The sequence below is a fragment of the Callospermophilus lateralis genome, unplaced genomic scaffold, assembly GCF_048772815.1.
Source record: "Callospermophilus lateralis isolate mCalLat2 unplaced genomic scaffold, mCalLat2.hap1 Scaffold_86, whole genome shotgun sequence".
Taxonomy (NCBI): domain Eukaryota; kingdom Metazoa; phylum Chordata; class Mammalia; order Rodentia; family Sciuridae; genus Callospermophilus; species Callospermophilus lateralis.
Window position 1 is genome coordinate 1925956 of NW_027516693.1, and position 21536 is coordinate 1947491.

Here is a 21536-nt window from a genome sequence, read left to right on the forward strand (position 1 = left end):
CTGCTCGTGCAGAAAGTAAGCCATTAATATTACATTTATTAAAATAATCACAATTTATTAAATTATCTGTAAGTGAAACCAAGTAGATGACATTTGATGCCTTTGATTTCTTGTGATTTGAAAGGGAGATGCCTTTCTCCAAAAGATTACAGAGGATTTGGTAGGAACTTTCCATTCCTCCAGTTTAATTTGGAATTTCTTTAAGTGATAAACAGAAGGAGACTGAACCTTGAATAAGTAAATTTTATACCTAATAATCTGAAACCAGAGATTTGAAACAATTACTTAGGTAATTCAAATTCAAAGCAATAGCTCATTTTTATAGATAATTCTATCATTATGCTCACAAAGAGAACACATTGAATGATATATACACATTTATATTCTGAAATGAACAATGTACAAAACTTATCATCTATGACTTTGCCTATCTTCCTGAAGCTTACTGTTTTGACATGCTTAAGCACAACAAATTTTGTGATGGGTAGAATAAATAGAAATCAATTGAAAACAAGAAACATATATTAAGTCATATTTTGGTGAGTTAGGAATCTAGACAGGTTTTGCTGGGACTTCCCACTCAGAGGCACTCACAAGCTGCTGGCAGAGCATGTGCTGGGGGTGCATCATTGCCATCAGCTACAAAAGGACCACTTTTCATGCTCACTCATGAGGCTCTTCTCTACCATCAGGTTCTTGATGGCTAATGTACAGAAAGAGCATCCGCATCTTTCCACCTGAGAGTCCACCTGGTCAGCTCAACAGGAGGCAGACTCTAGGTTCCCTCAGAGACTAGAGAGACAAAGCCAGAGAAATAAATGCCAGGTCTAATTTTAGGAATGACAACACTTTTCTTTTGATATATTCTGTTTTGAAACACATCCTTAAGTCCAGACTAAAATCAAAATGAGGGGATTCCAAAAGGATATAAAAACTTTTGTACAAGAAAAACTGGGGATCATTTTAGAGGTTGCCTACAACCACCAGCTATTAATAATTCCTTTGTTTCTAATCATAGAATTTTTTCTCCTTTTTGTGCTTATGTCTGTCTACCATGTAGTCCTATTATTTTTCCTTTTGCCACATCTCTTTTTCCATATTGTGAAAGTTTTATAATCATGTCTTCTCATTCATCTTAATGTGAGACTTAGTAAATGCATTCATTTGTTGAAATCGATTCTCTTGGCCATGTGCAAAGAAGTGTTGTATTATGAAATGTCATGACTGTGTTGTGGTTGTACTTTAAATGAATTAAGGAAATTAATAAGTAAAATTTGCCCATGACATTATATTATTCCTCAAACTCACTCAAAACTAATGCCTGCTGAGATTTAAATGGAAGATGATAATCTTGAGCAAGGCATTTTTAGAGATGGAAGGGAACAAGAAGTGATAGGAGAATATGGAGCAAATTAATGTATGTCAAACCCAAACCACTAAATGTAACAAGGGAGCATGTCCTCCTAGGTGCTGCTGTTCTCGACTTGTAGCATGTAGTGATTATTATTTCTCACCAATTTCCATAAGTTTTAATTTCCCTTGATGAACTAGGAGAATATGGAGCAAATTAATGTATGTCAAACCCAAACCACTAAATGTAACAAGGGAGCATGTCCTCCTAGGTGCTGCTGTTCTCGACTTGTAGCATGTAGTGATTATTATTTCTCACCAATTTCCATAAGTTTTAATTTCCCTTGATGAACTAGGATTTATTGTTCTCATAAAGTATTCTTAATAAATGCAAGGAGATTGGTAACTGCATCAATTAATTAGTCAAGTACATATATAAAATCCCTGGTGTTCATTTAATTCGATCATTAAAAGAGAATCAAATACACATTTAATGAGGTCTAATGTTCAGCAACTTTATTTGCTTTCAAATTCTTTTTTTAATGGAAATGTGTAAATGAGAATGTTTTGTAATCGATACAAATGAGTGATATTCTGTTAGCAAAACACTTAACAGAAGTAGAATAAATGTAGGCCAGGAGGCTACAAATTACTTTTGTAAAAGTAATTTCTATATAAAGTTAGATCCTCCTAAAATTGCCTATAATTTATTTTAAAAATAACCTAAAGTTTCAATGATATTATGTTTTCTTTTAACCAAATGCCTTATTTTGATTAAACAGTAAGCAACTTACATTTAAAATTAATACACACAGCTTAAAATACTTTTATATTAAATATAACTGTAGCAAACTTTTATTTAGCTTTAATTGTGTGTCAGAAAAATTTTAAGTGCTTTGCTAGTATTAATATGTATGTTCCTCAGTACAGTCTTTTGACATACTGTTATAATCCTCATTTTTCAAATATGAAAATTGAGATACACATGAGTTATATAATTTACCCAAAGCTAAGATTTTGATCCTGTAACATTTGTCCCAAGATTTAATTATTTTGTAGAAAAAAGTCATTTTATTATCTCAAAGTTTTTGTTCATCAATCTGTACATTGCTGCTAAAAATGGCTGTACTATATCACAAGGCTCTAGAATAATCAAATGACCCTATTTCCTACAAAGGGTAGGCAAGATGTAGCCAAGGACAATCCTGCTTTAATTCTCTTAGAGAAAATGATACTTCCATATTTATCAATGAATGAATGACTCAAATTAGAATACTACAGTGAAAGTGTATATACTGTAAATGTATACTGCAACTAACAAAATGTTTATATATAAAATGTTTATATATAAACATTTGGTTAGTTATAGTATAGGAGGTTATTCTATTTGGCCTAAGAAAAACCCATATATTTTAAGTTCACCATTGTCAATTGCCAATTATAGAAACCCTTATAAACTTAATTACCTAGCAACAATTTTGTTTTGTTTGTTTTTCATCTCAAAAAAGAAGGATCATACTATTAAGTGCCTATTATGTAGATGAAGCATTTATTTATTAAGTTACTGAAAATGGACACAAATTTTATACTTACACAATTGTGTCTAGTTAAAGTTAAAGAAAAACAAGAGCTGAGCTATGTAAATAGTTTTGTAATCACAGCTGTCCACTAACTGTGCAATGTCAGGCGGATGTGACAAGCCAAATACACATCTTACAAAGTAGAAGAGGATGTAAGAAGAATCTGCATGTGTTTTCAAACAACACTTATTTAGTATGTACTTTGTGTTACTTTGTATGACAGGAGGGTTATAGAAGTAGGCATCGCGATTGAGACAACACTTATGTCTACATATTGTCCCCATTTTACAGATTAGCAATTGGAAGCTCAAGGAGCTTAGGTTTAATGTCCAAGGCCTTACAGGTAACTAGTTGGGATTCCATTCCAGGTAGGCTTGAGTTCACTATGCTATTTGTACTAGCTCACTTAGATACTGAAGTTGAACAAGTTTGTTTTAGAGACACTTGGATTTGGGGGATCCTGATATTCTTTATACACCATACAAGCCAGCTCAAGATAATTACCTAATTCTGAGGTTTTACTGTTCAACTGCATAATATCTGTTTATTTCAAATAGTGGTGCTGCTTTATTGTTTGTTCTAAGTGATGACCCTACAAGTACATAGAATGTATTTTATGGTTCAATGTGTAATAAGATTTTAAGATTGTTTGCAGTGTGAAGGGCCAGTTGCTGCTCAAAATAGGTCTTAGATTCACCATCTGTGTGAAGTTTTTGTCTTCAAATCAGGTTTCATTGTTAACCACAAAGGTTTTCCCATAAATTCCTATCACTGCTTACCTCTGTAAATATTTCACGGTTTTCTTGGATTGCTCTATTCAGTTACCCCAATGCAGCTAATGAGGTGATTCATTCAACTCTGTTTCACTTTGATCGTTATTCTTTTTTGTATTGCCATAGTGCTTTGAATGCTGTATTCCTCAATACACATATATTAAAACAAAGTGTTTCATTCATAGAACTTATGGTTTTATAATTATCATTCTCTTATTAGTGTTCATATTTAGAGAAGCAATGATATTCTAAAATACTCTAGCATTTTACATAAACATCTGTCATCTATCAGTTCATATTTTTAAATTGTTGGTATAAAATTTTAGCAATATTAGAAAGCTTTTTAGTAGTACTTTAAATGAAATTTACTATTTTTAGTTACATTTGCTTGTATGAAAATATGCCTTTCTGTGTCTGTTTACAACCCAATTTACCTTTCTTGTTTGCTCACCATAATTTGAGTAACATCATTTTTATTTTTGAATTGAAATGATACTCCTTGATAAATATTATAGTCTTGGTTAGTCATAAATCACGGTATTAGTAGCTTTTAGTTAATTTCATATGACACCATGTAGGAAATGTCACTTAATTTTCACAGGCTACTTAGTATTTTGGTTTTTAAAATAATTTAATATGATTTTTATTTTAATTATACTCAAAAAATAATATATATTTAACAAATATTTATATATATTTAAATAAGAATAGTAAGCATTAATCACATCGATTATCTGTGAACCATGTAATTGTCACTGTTAAATATTCTTTCTACATTCTCTATGTTGTGATTGTTTTCTTTTCTGTTTCCTAGACATGTACTTCTTGCTTGTCATTGGCATTTTGTGTTTAAACTTGAACTTTTCTGAATCAAAGCATTTGAACACCAAATAATTTTAGGACATTCTAACTTAAATATATTGATTTTCTTGTTCTTGACTGCATTGAGCCAAGTTCACATATTTTTCAACATTTGAGTTAAATGTTGTCTTCCCCATTCTTTAATTGCTTTGTGCTTAATTTTTCTTTACTTACAGAAACCCAGCTATTTATAGGTTTAATTTCTATTAGACTTTTCCATCAGTTGATCTTTACTGATCCATTACAATACATTGTCCTTTTATGACTCATGTTGTCTTACATTTGTTAGCACAAAGATACATTTGTTTTCTTCATGACTTTTTAAATAAAGACTTTACTGTGCAAGAAATATCATAATATACATGAACAATTGATAGAAATAGCTACATATACTTATGTTATAATATATCTGGTCTATTATTTCTCTGATTTTTTTCACAATGAATTATCAGTGTGGGAAGCAGGGTTCAGGATGGATATTCTGCATTAGTTCTCTCTCTCTCTCTCTCTCTCTCTGTCATGTGTGTGTGTATGTGTGTGTGTGTGTGTGTGTAAGAAAAAGAGAGAGAAAGAAAAAGGGAGACAAAAAAGGAATCAACAGAAATTAACAAAAAATAATAATTTTCATTAGATATTTCAAGAGTTTATACTTAAAAAGTTTATAAACTTTTAACACTAAATATAATTATACCCTTAAATTCACGTCAGTGTCTACAATTATGCATGTTCATAGCAGACATTTATTGAGTGCAGGTGAGTTAACTTTACAAATATTTAGAAGACGTGATGGAGAAATTGAACCATAGCATTTTTTTTATTAACATAGCACTACAGTTTTAATTGTTTTCATAAAATAAGAAGGTATATAAAATGTCTCATGTCAAACCGACTATAATCAGGTGGGAGAACAAACTGGAGTGCAACAATTATAATTAATTTTTAGTCCAAGTTCATTCTCTCTCTCTCTCTCTCTCTCTCTCTCTCTCTCTCTCTCTCTCTCACACACACACACACACACACACACACACACACACACACAGAGACACACACACACACTGATATTGCACTTTTGAAGATCACATGACTAATTCTGAGAGAATCAGTGAAATTGCGTAGAAGTCACCTTCAGTTGCTTCTTGAAAAATATATACTTATGATCTTGTATCTACCAAAAATATAGGTGGCTTAGGCAGCTAAAATTGCATGATGTACATGTTCCTGTTGGATAAACTCTAAATAAATAACTGCAAGTAATTGATATTAAATTACAAGTATTTATTTTTGTGTCTTAAATGTTCTTTGGAGGATTAATTGAAAGCAAGAGCAGTGTAAATATCAATGTGACTTTCTCTTCACTTTGAATTACATACAGTCTTAGGCAAATCTCTAATTTCTTAGAAAATGAGATTTTTCATAGCTAAAATAAATATTAAAAAGACCCTCCTTGCAGCTTTATTGAGAAAAGCACATGAGATTATGGATATTAAAGAAGCATGGCTAGGTTCAATAATATAAGAACTATTACTTTCCCTTGGCCATTAAGTAAGTTTCTGGGAAAATATTCTCATTTATTTAGTGAGCATCTCAAGTGATTAATATTTACCAGAGACTGAAAACTACCAAGGGGTAGCTGGAGTGTAAAATTTGGTGGGGAATGAAAGTCTACTCAGCAAAAAATACTTAGAAATAAGAACAGATGTGCAATTCACTCAGAATAGGTATGAGAGTACAGTGGTCATGAAAAGCTGTTTGGAAGTGATCAGTTTCCAAATAAGTCATGGTCTTTATGCTATGTAATGAGATATGCAGTAACAATAAGCAGAACCCAGGTGATAAGCCAAATATGGAGATTAATGGAGTGAGGTCACATGAAACCTACACAATTAAAGAGGCTAAATGAGTGAGAATGAGATTAATTTTTCCATGGGGTGCAAACTTTTAAAATAAAATTTACAAACCCATGTTTAATGAACATGAATTTTTTTTCTTACTGTTTTTTTAGGGGTGGGGGTGTTGGCACTGAAAATTCAATGCAGGTGCACTTTAACACAGAGCTATACCCCAACCCTTTTCACTTTTTTATTTTAAAACAATGTCCCATTAAGTTACTGAAGTTTCCTCAGCCTCTCAAGTTGATGATATCACAGGCACACACCACTATTCTTGATCCACAATGCAGATTATTTAAATGTGAGGTCTTTTGGCAATTCTGGTAACTGAAATTTCTTAGCAAAAGAATATCTCTTTTAATGTTGAGTAATATATGGTATATATACCCAATATTCCATTGGGTATATATACCATATTTTCTTTATCCATTCATCTATTGAAGGATATTGACATTGGTTCCAGAGTTTATCTATTGTGAATTATGCTGCTATAAACATTGATGTGGTTGTGTCACTGTAGTATGCTAATTTCAATTCTTTTGGGTATAGTCTGAGTGGGATAGCTGGGTCAAATGGTGGTTCCATTCCAAGTTTTTAAAGTAATCTTCATACTGCTTTCCACAGTGGTTGCAACAATTTGCAGTGCCATTAGCAATGTATGAAAGCACCTTTCCCCCCACATCCTCATTAACACTTATTATTATTAATTATTATTATATTGCTTTTATTTTTGATAATTGCATTCTGACTGTAGTGTGATAAAATCTTAAAGTAGTTTTGAGTTGCATTTCTCTAATTTCTAGAGAAGTTGAACATTTATTCATATATTTGTTGATCAATTCTATGTCTTCTTCTTAGAAATGTCTGTTCAGTTCCTTAGCCAATTTATTGATTGGGTTATTTATTTTTTGGGTGTTAAGTTTTTTTGCAATCTTTATATACCCTGGAAATAAGTGCTCTATCTGATGTGTGTGTACCAAAGTTGTTCTCCTACTCTATGGACTCTCTCTTCACATTATGGATTGTTTCCTTTGCTGGTAAGAAGCTTTTTAGTTTGAATTTATTCCATTTATTAACTCTTTATTTCATTTCTTGTGCTTTAGGAGTCTCCTTAAGGAAGTCAGGACCTAATCCAACATGATAAAGATTTGGGCCTACTTTTTCTTCTATTATGCACAAGTCTAATTCCTAGGACCTTGATCCACTTTGCGTTTTGTGCATGGTGAGAGATAGTGGTATAATTTCATTTTGCTGCATTTGAATTTCCAGTTTTCCCAACACCATTTGTTGAAGATGCTATCTTTTCTACAATGTAAGTTTTCAGCTACTTTGTTTAGTATGAGATACCTGTACTTATGTGGGTTTGTGTCTGTGTCTTCTACTCTGTAGTATTAGTCTACATGTCTATTTCAGTGCCAATGTAATGCCATTTTGGAGTTTGAGAATATCATGTGAAAGCAAAGTAAGCCAATCCCCCAAAACCAAAGCTGAATGTTTTCTCTGATAAGTGAATGCTGATTCATAGTGGTAGGTGAGGCATAGGAAGAATGGAGGAAGTTGGAACAGAGGGAAGGAAGTGAAGGGGGGACTGGGGCAGGAAAGATGGTGGAATGAGATGGATATCATTATCCTAGGAACATGCATGACTGCACATATGGTGCTACTCTAAATCATGCACAGAGAAATGAAAAGTTGTGCTCCATTAGTGTACAATGAATTGAAATGCTTTCTGCTGTCATATATACCTAACTAGAACAAATAAATAAAAAAATAATTAACCATAAACAAAAATAATAACTCATTTATTTTAATTTATGCCTATTTTGAATGTAAGTATCTTGAAAAACTTATAAATTATTAGATATTTTCATTACTATAAGCGTACATCTCTAACTTCATGTAAAATAATTAAATTGGATTTTTCTTATTAGTATCTCTGTGATGTTAATGCATGCATAGTTTTATTAGATATTAAATATTGTGAACATCATATAATTCTTTTATTCTCCTGGTTGTTTTTAAAAATAATTTTGAAAGATTGTTCCAATCCAGCAAATGATTTAACCAAAATTCACATATTTTTCTAACATAGCACTTTTAGACTATAAATGTTTGACTATTAACATTAATTGTTGTTATTAGCTTTACCCAAGGAAATAGGTTCTAAGACATATTAAAATCAATATGAACTATTTTCTCTTTTAAAAGAATACTATTCCTCTTTTTAATGGAAGGTTGTCAGTAAGTCTTTTTGTGATCCTTCGAAGACACCTTTTACCTATTTTTATTTGATAGCTGTCTTAATGGATAATCAGCAAAAGGATTGTCTTTGTGAAATTAAAATACTATAAGAAATTCCAAAACTCTCATTGAAATTCAACAATAAAATGTTTAAACAATTTGGTTTTGTAGAAATGAAAGTGATGGATTCACTAGAATTGAAATGAACAAAAAGCTTTGTCTTGTGTGGTTAAATCATTATATGGTTAACAGCCATTTAAGTAAACCCTAAGTATTTTGCTTGTTTGTTTAAACATCGTGTGCCTTATAAAATTTTGACCTTTTAAATCAGGTTTATGACACTCAATGTAAATGAGTTCACAGATATTTTAAGAAATTGTTCCAATGTGGTATCATCAAGACTTTTGTATTTTAAGTCAAACTCTTTTCCCCTATCGGCAATTATCTGTCACTCAGATTGGTTTTCTTTTGTTGTTGTAGATGATATTTCTTACTTTTTTTTTGATCTCACCTTCCTCAGCTCTCAAAGAAAACAAGGAAATATGCAATCGCTGAGGTGAAACATTGTATTATGAATGAAATATTATTAACTTGTCAAACACACCATAAAATTACAAAAGAAGAATTTACACTATTTTATAAACTGAATTTTCTTCTTCTAGCCTTTCATGGTAAATTAGTAACTTTTTAAAAAAATTTCAGCTTTTCTTATTGTTATTTTTATTTTAAAATTTCAATTTTCTTTAATTTCATTCAAAAAATGCTTTAATAGCATTTAAAATGCATTTTCTATTATTTGGCTTTAGTAATAGGGAAATTAAAAAGTTATTGAAATATTATATGGTTAAAATAAAAATTTTATTAGAAATATTTTAAATAAATTTTATAATCATAATATTGGAAATGATTTGAGATTCATTCTCTCATTTTCTTGTCCTTCTTTAGGTAAATAATACTAAAAATCCTACAACAAAGAGATGTGAGAAAAGAGATTACAAGGCAGATTCAGTTACTTGTGAAAACAATACATTTACATATATGTGTATATACACATACAGATAACAATAACAAATTATTTCAAAATTAGGAGGCTGTAGTCCATGTTTTTAAAATATTTTCATAAGCATATTTTAATTCAAAATATATAACTTTTCATCAGAATGATCTGTGATGGTTCACATTTCCTTTCTAAAAAGAAACAGTTTTTATATGAATGATAATAATCCAAACTGTTCCAAATATCTCAGGTATGGGTAAATAAATGAGCCATCCCTGATTATATTTCACGCCCTATATATTTGTATTTATTTTTAGAGTTATTTCTGCTTTATATATTTTGTAACCAACAATTCCATTTCTGAGAGCTATAGTTTATTTAAGTGAAACATATTTTATTACAATTTTAATGACCACTCAGAATTCTTGTCTTTCTATCAGCTGCCTTGGTTCTATGTTTCTTCTATGAAAAAATCCTAAATCTTGTACTGATCTTTTAGCAGTGAACACAAATTATATAGGATACTCAAACATTCTTGGGCAAAGTAGTTTTATCTATTCGTTCAATGGCAAGATTGAAATAAAATAGTGAATATGATTTTCAAAAGGTAAAAAGAAATAAAACATTTAAGTTCAGTTAAGGGCATAAAATGAAGAAACTTTTTCCAAGTAAGAAAATTACTTGTCATAACTGTAATTTGAGTTTATTCTATTTGACAGATATTTGGTCTATTATAGTTCTTATAAGCACAGTTTGACAGGTTGATAAACTTTATCTCTTGGAAGGACTTTTTCTTCTATTAATTAGGTCATAAGAAAATCCTCTTTCCTTCCTTTGTTTCCTCCCTCATGTTGTGTATTTCTGTTATATTAATAGTAATTATTGTCACCATTTAAAATAAGTAGACTATACGAACCTAGGAGGAGTAAAGACTATTTTTTCATCTTTGCCTCCTTGATAATATCAAGCACACAATGTATCACATATTGTGGATATTCAAACACTGAATTATGACTATACTGTCTTTCAAAGGCAGTACATATTAGCATCTCAAAAAAGAAAAGAAAAGAGTGAATTGCCACATACTTTTTACTCTAATGACTTTTTGCTTCTTTTGAACTCTTCTTCTACATATGACCTAAATTTCCCAGGGTCTAAATCAATTCATGGATCTTACAAAGCCAAATTTAATTTTATTATCCTTAGGATGCTTTGCACCCTTTATACCTTTTAATAAAAGGTCATTAAATTTGAGTGAACATGCAATGGTAAGTTTATACCAAAAGGATGACAATATTGGAACATGTGTGACTTAGACAGATTTGTTGTAAGGAGTAGCAGAGCAGTATTTAATAAATACCTACAAAAACAGTAAATAAAAGAAAATAGAAAAAATGGAAGGTTTTACTCACAAGGTGACCTGGAAAAAGAGAGTCAGTGGGGGTGAATATTTTGCTGGTTTAGTAATAAATAGGTATACATAAATAATTAATTTGTGAATGTTTTAGTGACAACTCAGCCATGGGAGAAGATAAATCTACATATTGAAAGAAAGCAGTTAAAATGTTGACTTGCAGAATGACAGAGGTAAAGAGGATGCATTTAAGTGGAGACAGGCAGCTTGTCTAAATATGGCTAATATTAAATACAGGTGATTATAGCATTTGGAATTGAAATTAAAGATAATCTTGGAGTCACTTATTTTAAAATTACCAAATCCACTCAGCTGCAAATTTCACCAGGTGCTGGTGCAGTTGGAACAACAAGCATATCCAGTGATTTAAAAATAACATTCATGGGTGTCACTTGATGTCACTCCAGATAAGAAATGATGTTCCCAATCAGAGAGAACACTCTCTGGTATTCATCCTAACACCTCCAAACCTGTGCTACATATTTATATCATGAATTTTAAAATAATCTTTGGGAACTTGAACATATTAAATGGATTAGGCTTTCTGAAAGTCATAAAAAGAAAAGAAACACTTTCATTTTGAAAATTGTATACAGAGTTCCTTTTAAATGATTGGGTTTAGAGAAAATAAAGAGGGTTTGATTTTTTCTTATCCAAAATACTATAAACTGGGTCAAATATTTGAATAGTATTCATGACTTCTTGTTCTTCAAAAAGATATTTAATATCTATAATTTCAGGCTTCTCAAGTACATAGCTTCCTAAATATATTGGTTCAGAGTTAGGGAAATAAAAAAGTATTCATCAAGGCACTCAGGCAAGCATCATATTCAGTGTTTTGTTTGCATTTTCTTTTCCCAATTAAAGTTCAACAAGGAAAATATTTTATCTACTTCATAGAAAAGTAACTGAAGTCTTAAAAGCTAAGTTGATTTCCCAAGGTCTAGAAGAAACTCAAGTTCTCTAGTAATTCAAGATTTTCTATTTACATACCCAAATGTCTCCGTAAAGGTTATTTCCTCAATCCTTATTTGAATAAAAGTAATTGAATAAATTTTAAAATGCATTGGTATTACCCTCAATACCCTCCCTCACCATTTTACTGTATAATGTGTAAATAAAGCATCAAGATTCATAATACATAGTTACTATGTATTACTATTGATAAATTTAAAGATGGGTTTTCTTCAGGCATCTATATTAATAATAATAATAATAATAATAATAATAATAAAACATCCTTGAAACGTACTACACATTTTCTACTACATTCACTTCTCCTTAATCTGAATATAAATTAATGACTTACTGTAGAATTCTATTCTTTGTATTACCCAAATCCTTTGAGTAGTTTATGTATAGGCACTCTAATGTTATTAGACAATTCTGGGTGAAAAAGAAATAATTTACAGGATCATAACAGATAAAACACAAAACAGCATGTAGTAGCTGAATAAACATGAGTCATCCAGTAACATATCATATTTATTTTTATGATTTTAATAATTTTTTACCATCTCTCACTTCCAAAATTCATGAAGTGTGGGAAAAAAAGGAGTTGAAATAAAATGGGTGATGGGAAAAGTGTATTATCTTATATTAGAGAAAAGTCTAGCATTCATGAAATGATATTTGAGAAGATGTTGAAAAATGGGGACTTTAGCTGTATTAAGTTACAAGAAGCACCCATCAATTCATTATCATTTATGTGGATCATAATTGCAGTCTGTTAAACGCTGTGGACCTAGGCTTTGGTCTTGTGGCATTTGGACCATCACCTCTGACATAATTTTTCTTTTTCTTTAATTGCTTTTTATTTTTTGAATACATGATAGCAGAATGCATCACAATTCTTATTACACACATAGAACACAATTTTTCCTCTCTCTGTATATAAAGTATTTTCATACCAATTCATGTCTTCACACATGTACTTTGGATAATGATGTCCATCACATACCATCCCTGCCCCCTGCCTTTCCCTCCCACCCCCCTGTGCCCTATCTAGAGCTTGTCTATTCCTTCCATGCTCCCTGTCCCTACCCCATTATAAGTCAGTCATCTTATATAAGAGAAAACATTCAACATTTGTTTTTTTGGGGCACTGGCTAATTGCACTTAGCATTATCTTTTCCAACTGCATCAGTTTACCTGCAAATACCATGATTTTGTTCTCTTTTATTGCTGAGTATTATTACATTATGTATATATGCCACATTTTTTAATCCATTCATCTACTTAACGGCATCTAGGTTGATTCCACAGTTTAGCTATTGTGAATTGTGCTGCTATAAACATTGATGTGGATGAGTCCTGTAGTATGCTGTTTTTAAATCCTTTAGGTATAGATGGAGGAGGGGGAGGGATAGCTGGGTCAAATGGTGGTTCGATTCCCAGTTTTCCAAAGAATCTCCATACTGCTTTCCATTTTGGCTGCACCAATTTGCAGTGCCACCAGCAATGTATGAGTGTGACTTTTCCCCCACATCCTTTCCAACACTTATTATTGTTTGTCTTCATAATAGCTGCCATTCTGCCTGGAGTGAGATGGTATCATAGAGTAGTTTTGATTTGCATTTCTCTGATTGCTAGAGATGATGAACATTTTTTCATATATTTCTTGATTGATTGAATATTCTCTTTAAACAAGTGTCTGTTCATGTCCTTGACCCATTTATTGATTGGGTTATTTGAGGCTTTTTTTGGTATTTTGCTTTTTGAGTCCTTTAAATGCCCTAGAAATTAGTACTCCATCTGATGTTTGAGGGGTAAAAATTTGCTCCCAGGATGTAGGCTCTCTATTAACCTCACAGATTATTTCTTTTACTGAGAAGAAATTTTTAGTTTGAGTCCACCCCATTTATTGATTCTTGGTTTTAATTCTTGTGCTATAGGAGTCTTATTAAGGAAGTTGGGGACTAATCCCCCATGAAGAAGATTAAGGCCTACTTTTTCTTCTATTAATCATTTTAATTAAATATCAAAAATAGATCTACTTTCTCTCATTGATTAATAAATTAAGATAATGAACTACTAATGAATATATTAAAGGACACTTTTTTTAGAATTTTAAAAACTGTCTTTCCTCAATTTGACATTGGTCCTGTCCCTTAATTTGTCTGTATTTTTGTTGTGTCTCTTATAATAGGTCAATCAGTTCGCTCAATTTTTCTCCCATTTAGGCTATATGTTGAAAATATGTTTTCAAAAGAAATGTTGTAAGGCTCAACATTACTGAGTCCCTATGTACCAATGTGCTAAATTTTCTTAGCCTATGAAAATAAAAGCATTAAAATATCAGACAAGGTACTGTGACATGATATAATAAAGTGAATTTGTGCTTTCTTTTTTGATAAAGCAAGTAAAAGATACAGTGAATCTTGCTTTCTTACTGAAAAAAATGAAAAAAAAAGTTAACTGCTAAAAAAGTGTAGAAAATTATGGAAACTTACTTCAATTTATATTCTATTAAATATTAGGGAGATTTTTATTTTGAATTTCCTTAGAACTAAGAGGATCTCTTCTTTTTTTAATTCTATAACTCTTCAGACATGTAAGCTTTCCAGGAATGCATAGACTTATTAACTTTCCCATGGGTATGCTTTTATAGAGGGGCTAGAACCTTAAAGCAACAAAAGCTTGGTGGTTTGCTAACCTAAATTTTATTTGAATTACTAGTAAGAGGAGATGATTATATTATGTGTGTGAACTGATAAAGTAGAAATCTGCAATTTATTTCTCATGAAATCATACAGTATATTTATTGGTTGGGTTCTGTTTATACTAGCATTTATATGTAATATTTTCCTGTTTGGTACAAGGATTGAACCCAGGAGCACGTAACCACTGAGCCACAATGCCAGCCCTTTAAATTTTTTATTTTGAGACAGGGTCTCAGTGAGTTGCTTAGGGGATCACTAAGTTACTGAGACTGGCTTTGAACTAGCACTCCTCCTACCTCAGACTCCAGAGCTGCTGAGTACATGTGATTTTTAATGGAGTGGTCAAGCATATTTAATAAATGCTCTGTAAGAAAGAGTGAAAATTAAACAAAAGGAAAACAGTAATGAGATGTTATAATTAGAACTTTTTTCTCAAAACTTACATAGATAAATCTACTACTTAATTTTTATTATTCCATTTCCCTATAATAAATACATGTAATTTAATTTAGAATTCATTATTTCTCAAATAACATACTATATAACATTGATGAATGAACTAAGATTAACACTGACATATGTAAATTATTAAGTAAATTTTCATAGATAATTTAAATTATCTATGAAAACTATTAAACAAAATAGTTCATACAGAGAGGTGCATGTACACCTATCCATATATACCTTTACTTTAGACCCATAATATCAACAGAAAATCATGGGAATTATTGAGCAAACATTTTTTTTCATGCTTATTTGAATAAAGTCATAAAATAAACCTAGCAAACTTCATTAATTTGGTGACAGAATTAAAATTAATAATGAAAAGTATTAGAAAATGTCATTATAAATTCATGCAAAACAGAGAGAGACAAAGTAAGTGAGCACTTCACATCAAGCATATCTTAATCCATACACACATTAAGTAGCATCCATTTAGACCTAAAAACAATTTTATTATAATTTGTAATTGAAAGTAGAATTGTTTTAGAAATTATTAATACCAATTCACCTACATTTATGTATTAAATCTGTGGGAATTTTCCTGTGAATAGAAACCAATAGTTTTTCACTGCATGAAAATACTATACTGTTTAAAGCCAACATGATTTGTTGGCAGCTATTTAAAACAGTAAAACAGAGAAATCACAAATATTTGGGGAATAATTATTGGCCATTTAGTGTTATCTATGTCCCTAGAACTGTAATACTTCTGAATTATAGAATAACATCTTATTGCCTCAATTTTCATGAAAATAAGAAATGTTGCTTAAATACCATGATAATTATATCAGGGAATTGAAAAAAATTAATTAAATGTAACAATCATTAATTATTATTCCATTTTAGATGATTATGTTGAAATCAATGATAAAAAATGACACTTAAGCCTTCATATGATTTTTAGTAATGACCAATTTTTTTTCTTCTTAAAGAAAGTTGTTGTATATTTGGAAATTAAGAATTCAGCTGTGCATCTACAAATCTAACATTCAAGAGTGTTTCAATCAAATAAAAGGCTTTTTGTAGTTGATTACTACTCATAAATTTGGTCACTTTTTAATCAAATCAAATTTACTTTATTTGTAATATAAAATAGTTTATTAAATAAGGCAATAGACTATCCAAAATGCAATGTATCATTTTCACAAATGATGTAAAAGTAGAAATTGTGCACCAGCTTATGTAGATAAGATGCCACTTGAAAGTGAGTCACATTCCAGGCTTAGCTAAATCTGCTATTAGAACAATATAAAAAATAGCTTAGAAATGAAAAAGAACATCTTCTGAAACTGCACAATTATTTAAATGGTAATAAAAGATCTTAGGAATACATAAGCAAGGCATCAAACTATAAAGATGCAACATTTCTGGTGCAGCAGGCTCTTCTATTTCGAGGACTTCATTCCTAGTGCAGAGGGCATTAGCCTTGTGTTTAAATCACGTCATCACATCTTAACCTCTGAATGCTGCAGGCAGCCCCTTGAGATGATCCAGAGCCACCATAGAGGAGATTGCAGAGGGCATGCCAAGGTAAGGTATATATAATCAGCTGGGTATTTTATACAAAAAGTGTGTGCATTTATACAGCTATGACAACTTTCCAAATCATAGGCATTCTGAATTACTACTGATAACAGAGGACTTTAACCTAGTTACCCTTATGGACTGTCTATGCAGCCTAGACTGTCTTACTTCATAGATGAGACTTACAAAAGTTATGACTTTAAGCCTAAAAGCAATGATTGGCTTGGCAATGATTGTTTAAAATGTAAGATTATTTTTATAAACCTTGAAGACCTAACTGCAATTTGAACATAAAGAACACAGAATGTGTGGAAGGTATAATATATTGAATTCCTAGTGATTATTTTGAATTACTATTAAAAGGAATAATATGATCTCCAAATACAGAAAGAACTAGTGTTGCCCAACACTCAAATGCAAGCAACACATGTATTTGTATAACATAGAACGTTGTTTCCTAATCAGGGAGCCTTTAGACTTTAATTGTTTTGATTTTTATTTAGCTATTTACTTATTTATTAGTAAAATGAAATGTATTAAGAAACTCTTCCACTACTAAATGTAATGCCCTAGGAAATAGACTCCAAAAATACACTGACCTTGTCATAACCTAAAATGTTCACTGCAAAACTATTCAATTCAAAGCAGAACAGCACTTGCAATGTCACAGTGCTACTAATAGGAATTTTAGGTAACTGTCACTTTAAAAGTAGCCATCAACTCTGCCTAAATATACATTATTTTTATATGAAAACCCTGGTATATTCTTTCAACATATATTTCGAAGAGACATAATACAGTGAATAAGCTTTAAAAGCAACTACATTTTCCTGTTATGCTACTGTGAAAGGAAATTGTAGTCATTAGTAAAATAAATAAATAAAATTGGTTATATGCTAGAGTCACCTTGATATTGATTTTTTAAAAAAATTCTTATAAACTGTGTGATACCAAAACAACTACTGTTTCAAACCTCACCTCCATGAAGAAACTATATTCCATTTTACAGTAAAAGAAAGAGCATATTGGCCAAGAACACTTTAGTAACTGGGATTTTAATGGAGGTAGAAACATGATATTATAGTAATACAACTACTTAAAATTTGAGGTACATTGATTCTCTTAAATTCATCCTAAGCTTCATGGAATTTTGAATAAATGGGTGTTCTATGAAAAAGTATCTCCACCTTGAAATATTAATAATTATATTAAAGATGGCTGAAATAAAAAATCATACTATGTTTGTTTAGTCACAGATTTTGACTGTTTTTTTTTTAATATATGCACTTGTTTTCCACACTTCTGAAACCCACTGGAAACCTATGTTTTCTAACTAAATACTAGTATATTTTTAAGATGCTGTCTTTAAGCTTGAGGCAATCTCAAGGTGGTTTTTAGTTCCTGAGATTTTTAACTGAGAAAAGTGCCAATTAGTTTCAATTTTGTTGATGGTATTCATGATGTAGTGTCGAACGTAATATAATTTTTTGGAGGAAATTGGTGACATGATTCCTCAGGATTTAGACAAAGACCAATCTGTGCAGTGTTGTATACCACCATCTCAATGTGCCATGGTCTATCAATGCTAACATATTGAAAACAGAAGTGAAGCCTCAATCCCTTTTATGTTTGTCTCTGTCATGTAGAACACACAGTTCAAATCCTCGGCAGTATCTTGTTGTCTGACTAGTTGAACATTTAGGGTATATCATTATAATAACTTGTGACAACAGTTATGGGTCATGGTAAGGAAATTAATGGTTGTATTGAATTCAAATCCTGACAGGTAAAATCATATCTGGAATATTATGTTTAATCATTGTACCTACATTTTCACAGAAATTGGAGTATACCCATAGGACAATGACCGGGACAGTGAAAATAACATACAGAACACATTAGAAGAAATGATCAGATTTAAATTTCCAATTTATAAAGAGAAGAGTTGGTTTAAGATATTGAACACATTATCCTGGCGTTGACACTTAAACTGAGTCTAGAAAGCACAAGAAACAACTAAGATCAGAGAATAATGTTACTAGGAAATTCAGTATGAGATGGAATTCCCTGAGAACTATAGCTGTCTGAAATTAGAATGTTTTCCCATTGTTAGATGCCTGAAAAAGGGCGAGCAGGGAGGTGAAACAACCTGCTTGAGAAATTGTTGAAGATTCATGACCAGAGTACAGAATTGAATGATGAAACCCTATAGATTCCCATAATTTTGAAAGTCTGTGAATTTAAGATATTTCCTCATGATAAACTATTTTCAAAATGCCTCAATGTTCCAATGTTCAAGACAGGAACCCAGTATATTAAACTGTACAAAATTGCCAGTTTTGTAGGTCCAAAATTGTTGAGTCACAGCAATTTCATGTGGTTACCTTAACATTTATAGCTCTCTAATATCTGCAAGAGGATAGAAATGAGGAGGGGAAAATGCATCTCCTTAGTACTTGATCTGCTAGTACTGTTGTTAATACAATTCAGGAGGTTATATTTATTTCATAATTAGTCAGATTAACCATAAAATATAAAAGCAAATAATGCTAATTTCCAATACTCCAAATTCCCTATACCTTGTTTGATTTCCCATACCTTGCTGGTCCAATAGAGAAACAAACAATAACCAAATCAAATATCCAACAAAAATCAGATAAGTTAATAATTGCCAAGTTCTGAAAATTGGAGAATACTAAGGACTTTATGCTGCATTTTTATGGCTGCTAGTTTTATGTAATTGCAAGCAGATTATTGCAAATGAACTTATACAAATGTTATGATATGGATAATTATGTATAAAGAAACTTGAAGCCAAATAAAAGTAAAAATTGGGAGAAAAAATGGGAGAAAACTGGTACTAGTTACGATAACCCTGTACACATGAGTTAGGACATGTACAGTCAATGCTTATGGTCACTAAGTCTTTAAATAACCCTAAGCAAGTCATGAAATCTCTCATAACCTTGAATTAGTTCATCTGTACCATGAGTGGATTGGATTAATTGAACTGTAGATACATTTCAAAATCTTAAATTCTATTGCTGTTTGATAAGATTTTAAATGTAAAATTAGGAAGTGCCATGTAAGAAGAAATTTTAATAGGGTAATCAATATTTTTTCATGATTAAGTTATAATACTTATAACCAAATTATTATTAACATATAGTCCTTGTGAGGAAAGTACTTACATAATGCTGTTTTTATTTTTATTCCTGTATTTTGGTTGAAGTCATTGCATAGACTTGGTTTGAAGATTAGACTGGTCTCTTGTTGGGTCTTTTACCTTAGAGAGTTTGGGAATACTTCCGTCAGGGTTTGAAGGGAACTAACTGACTTTGATCCTAGCTGCTGTGCTCTAGAGACCCTTCCCTGTTGTTGGTGTGCTGGCCTGTTTTCCATGGGCTGCTTCAGCCAGTAACTGAAAAAATTGGGAAATTGAAGTAGGTTCATTGCTGGAAGATACGTGACTTCTTTCAGTGTGGCTCTGGCTTAAAGAATACCCCATGGTTTTGCCAAAGTGTCTCCAACTGCTCTGCATTTTGAGAGAGTTTCACCTGACTGTTCTTCCTTTAATTTTTCCTTCACTCAGGGTAGAAACTGCCTTCAAATTTGACAGTCCCCCTCTATTGTCCCCCACCTCCTTAACTGACACATGTTTCCACTGATAATTTTTTTAACACATGTAATCCTTTCTTGCTTCTTGCTTCTTGAAAAACCTGGAATAAGAGAGCACTTAAATCTTTCATATTTTATTTAGTTTACTTATCTGCAAGTTGAAGATAATACTTAACTAACCTGGTTATTATTAAGTTAAAGAATATCACATATGAAAATTGAGTATACTTCTTACATAATGCTAGCATTTACTAGTATGGTGTAGCCAATCTAGGAAAGTCATTGACAATATTTTTGGGTCTCATTATCCTTGTTCAAATTGTTCCTGCAACCTAAATTGCCTTCTTATCTATATATCTCTGTTTCTCACATTTCTTATTAGAATCCTCATTAAGCCACCTCTTTCACAGAACTTTGAAATAGTTGTAATTTTTCCCTCTTCAGGATTACTATTGCACTTAAAATATTTTGCCTTGCACAATCATCATGCCCCATTCTTAAGTATAAGTATTATGGGTCCAAGGTCACTCTTGTACATATTTTTTGTATTTCTGAAATCTGGTACTCAGGATACTCAATAATTATCAGTAAATAATACAAATAAGAATTAAAAAAAAAGTTGGTTTACAAATATTCAGGAGTCATTAAATAGAAATTTGCCAAATAAAAACTTCAATGTTATTTTTATTGTTTTTGTTGTTGTTTAGTGTAATGAAGTTATTTATAGATTCAAAGAAGGGAATCACAGAATAGGTCATGTGTTTGATGTTTACTGCAGTGGATACTCTTTGGAGAAGATCTTGAGAGTGAAGTTTAAGATCAGTGCTGCAATTGAACCTTGGATTTTTTTACCAAAAAATTACAGTTGCCCATACTTCTTATTATAACTTACTAAACATGCATCCTGTTCCCCTGGAAGCAGTCACTTCATTATTTTCTAGCATTAATAACTAATGCGTATGCTAATTTGTGCTATGAAACTGGTGAGAAAGACATTTGAGTCTCAGGAAATAATGACCTTTCCTGTTTTTAACTAAGATCAGTAACTCTAATGCTGGGAAATCAACTGAATGGCAGTAGCAACAATTAAGCAATGAATATCTAATGGAGCCCTGGGACCTGG